This window comes from Balaenoptera borealis (genome assembly GCF_965194805.1).
Source record: "Balaenoptera borealis genome assembly, chromosome: 6".
In the NCBI taxonomy this organism is placed as follows: Eukaryota; Metazoa; Chordata; class Mammalia; order Artiodactyla; family Balaenopteridae; genus Balaenoptera; species Balaenoptera borealis.
The window spans coordinates 11230568-11234611 of NC_138863.1; the positions used below are offsets into that span (position 1 = coordinate 11230568).

General features: G+C 40.3%; 1 long non-coding RNA gene across 1 annotated transcript; it reads right to left on the minus strand.

The window, feature by feature from the left end:
* Nucleotides 1-691: 691 nt before the first annotated feature.
* LOC309630720 lies at nt 692-2965 on the minus strand. The gene is made up of 2 exons (XR_014245905.1): nt 2377-2965; nt 692-2016 (listed from the first exon to the last, which is right to left on the minus strand). It is a non-coding gene; the product is annotated as an uncharacterized lncRNA (long non-coding RNA).
* Between the last annotated feature and the right edge of the window lie 1079 nt (nt 2966-4044).

Below are 4044 nucleotides of genomic sequence, written 5' to 3' on the forward strand. Positions count from 1 at the left end.
GTTGTAATCTCTGCCACATCACAAATTGATAATTTCAAAAGACCCTGCTATTGAGGTGAATAATAACTGTGCAAACAAGACAGCCCAGCCGCTGGAGACAATTCACATATTGAACAAACTTGAAAGTCGAATCATAGTTACTTTTTTGCTTTTCTGAAATTCTTTTACACAACTTCAGCGCCCGCGCTTGTTTTCACTGTGCCCGTACATTACATGCCATTTCTTCCGTATTCTGCCCAGCAGTGCTGTACTGCTAAAAATGAAATCTTAAAAAGAATAATGCACCATACATTGATGGCTAAAGATCTTTTTTTTTTTTACTTTTATTAATTGTCTTGCTATGAAAGGACCTTCTGTGGTCTCTAAATTCAGGAAAGCTAAATAAAGAAACTCTTGTTGGGAAGGATTTCCCCAGTTGTAAGATTCTTTTCTTTTATGATCATAGTTGCACTGATGCGTTATGGAACAATCACAAGCAGGTCTCAGAGCAGCCTGATTTACCCACATTCCGTCTCCTTATCTCATTGTGACACTCATTTCTTTGAAGTCAATGGGAATGTTATTATTCTTTCCAAAAATTCCTACATCTCACCTTGGTTTGAAAGAACATGAACCCAGCTTGAGTTGTTGCCACTCCAGAATAACAGCTGGCGTTTTACCCCAAATCAGCCTACCCCATCCCTGAAAAGGATATATATATATTTTTAATCAGTCATCAATTTTATACACATCAGTGTATACATGTTAATCCCAATCGCCCAATTCAGCACACCACCATCCCCACCCCACCGCGGTTTTCCCCCCTTGGTGTCCATACGTTTGTTCTCTACATCTGTGTCTCAACTTCTGCCCTGCAAACCGGTTCATCTGTACCATTTTTCTAGGTTCCACATACATGCGTTAATATACGATATTTGTTTTTCTCTTTCTGACTTACTTCACTCTGTATGACAGTCTCTAGATCCATCCACGTCTCAACAAATGACTCAATTTCGTTCTGAAAAGGATATTCTTAAGACAAATGTAATACATTTCCAAATCTGCCTTAAATCTTTTCTTTTCAAATCTCAGTTGGATGTATATGGCCTCTGACACAAAACGCTTATCACAGAGAGTGATTTTTGTAAGAGGCCATGACCATGGATGGCCTCTGGCTCCTACATAGCAATGGCTCAGTGCCAGGATGTGTTGCGATGGATAGGAAAGAGGTGTATGCAGGTGCTATCAAAGTTCACTGACCCAAGGTTAGGCCTGTACCTGAAGATTTAGGTCCTAATTTCTTTGTTTTTACTCTGGTACTACTCTTAGAAATGGTGAAAATGTTTTAATTCTGCATTTGCCAGTTTCTGAGAGAGATTCTCCATCCCATTCTTATGAGAAGAACAAATAAATGAGCAAGACAGATCTAAGATGTTGATCAAGGCCCCCCCCACCTCTATTTATGCACATTAATGTGCAAGAGGATGAAGATTTTTGAAATTTCTGTGTGATATGGGGATAAGGATTACAATGACTCTTAGCCAAGCAATGCCAGGAATATACCATGATTACCTGACTGTCAAGACCCAGGAAAATTCTCCTTGTGTGTAACTAAGTGAATGCAAGTCTAACATAGAAAACATCTACAAAATTGAAGGATTCAATGACTATACTTTGTAGTTTTAGAAACTGGGAAGAATTCATCTGCAGACTTGTGCCATCTCCTACATCTTTAGAAACTTAATCATTTACCTTTAAACAAGAGACTTTCTCAACAATTCAGAGCAAAGGATGGCCTCTGGCCTATTTTCTTTAGAAGGACTCCAGGTATAGAAAATCCGTGTCCTCCACTGTTGGTCCATCCCAATGCACCCTCACCCTGGTACTTCACATCTTCCAGAGGTACAACTGGAATCTTCCCTGCTTTCATGTTTCCCCTGGTCCACTGTAGACCTAGACGAGAGTCTGTTCATCATAACTCTTTATAGACCTGAGGACAGTCTTCAGTCTTTTTTTTTTTCCCCAATAAGCAACAACCTCGGGCTTCCCTGGTGGCGCAGTGGTTGAGAATCTGCCTGCTAATGCAGGGGACACGGGTTCGAGCCCTGGTCTGGGAGGATTCCACATGCTGCGGAGCAACTAAGCCCATGAGTCACAACTACTGAGCCTGCGCGTCTGGAGCCTGTGCTCCGCAACAAGAGAGGCCGCGATAGTGAGAGGCCCACGCACCGTGATGAGGAGTGGCCCCCGCTTGCCACAACTAGAGAAAGTCCTCACACAGAAACGAAGACCCAACACAGCCAAAAGTAAAAATAAAATTAATTAATTAAAAAAAAAAAAGCATCAGCCTCAAATCCAACACATTCCTTAAAAAAAAAAAAAAAAAAAAGCAACAACCTCAAATTTTTAACCTTCAGTAGAGTTAGAATACATTAGTCTATCTCAAAGTGTAGCCCCTGGAGCCAGCAGCATTGGCATCCTGGGAACTTGTTAGAAATGCAAATTCTCAGAGAGTCTGGAGGTGAAGCCAGTAATGTGTTCTAACAAGTCCTCCAGGTGATTCTGATGCATGCTTGAATTTGACACCTTTGGACTGTATCAGTATAGGAGAAGAAGCTTTTTTCCATTTAGATTTAGAGAACCATCTCATTATAATAGGCGTCTAGTTAACTATTTCTATCTCATTTTTCCAGTGAAGTTTTTTTTTAATAGAGAAGATAATCTTTGGAAACTAAGGCTAGATGAAGAGTTCTTAGATTTGACACCAAAAACATGAACAGTAAAATTAAAAATTGACAAATTGGACTGCATCAAAATTAAAAATGTTTGCTCTGTTAAAGACCTTGTTGAGAGGATGAGAAGACAAGCTATAGACTTGGAGAAAATATTTATATATACCACATATCCGGGAAAGGACTTATATCTAGAATACATGAATAACTCTCAAAACTCCACAGTTAGAAAGCAAGCAACCAATTAGAAAATGGGCGAACAACTACTGAGCCTGCGCATCTGGAGCCTGTGCTCCGCAACGGGAGAGGCCGCGACAGTGAGAGGCCCGTGCACTGCGATGAAGAGTGGCCCCCACTCGCCGCAACTGGAGAAAGCCCTTGCACAGAAACGAAGACCCAACACAGCCAAAAATAAATAAATAAATAAATAAATTTATTAAAAAAAAAAAAAAGAAAATGGGCGAAAGTCGTGAACAGACAATTCACTGAAGAGGATATACAGATGGCAAATAAGCACACGGAAAGGTGTTCTACATCATTAGCCATTAAAGAATGCAAATTAAAACCACAATGAGGTATCACTATATACCTACCAGAATGACCAAAATAAAAAATAGTGACAACCCAAAAGTTGGCAAGGATGCAGAGAAAGTGAGTCACTCATACACTGTTCGCAAGAATGAAAACTGCTATAGGCGTTCTGGAAAAGCATATGGCAATTTCTTACAAAACGAAATATGCGTTTACAATAGAGTTTAGCAATTGTACTCTCAGACATTTATCCCAGAGAAATGAAAACTTAATGTTCACAAAAAACCTATACATAAATGCTTATGGCAGCTTTATTCATAATAGCCCCAAACTGGAACAGCTCAGAAGTCTTTCAACAGGTGAAGGGTTAAACAAGCTATGGTATATCCATCCCTGGAATACCGCTCCATCATAAAAAAGGAACAAACTACTGCTACATGCAAAATGTGGATGACCTCGATGGAATGATGCTGAGGGAAAAGCCCAGCTCAACAAGATACATAGTGTATAATTCCATGTGTTTAACATTCTTGCCATAACAAAAGTACTGAGATGGAGAACAGGTTAGTGGTTACTAGGGGTTAGAGAGGAAGAGAGGGAAGGGAGTGAATGTGACTGGAAAAGGGTGACGGGAGGGGTCCTGGTGACAGACAGTTGTGTCTTCACTGTGGTGGTCACACACGTCTACACAAGCAATAAAATTGCATAGAGGTAAGTACACGCAAATGAGTGCCTGTAAAACTGGTGAAATCCGAACGCAATGTAATGTCAGTTTCTCAGCTGTGATTCTGTACTACAGCTA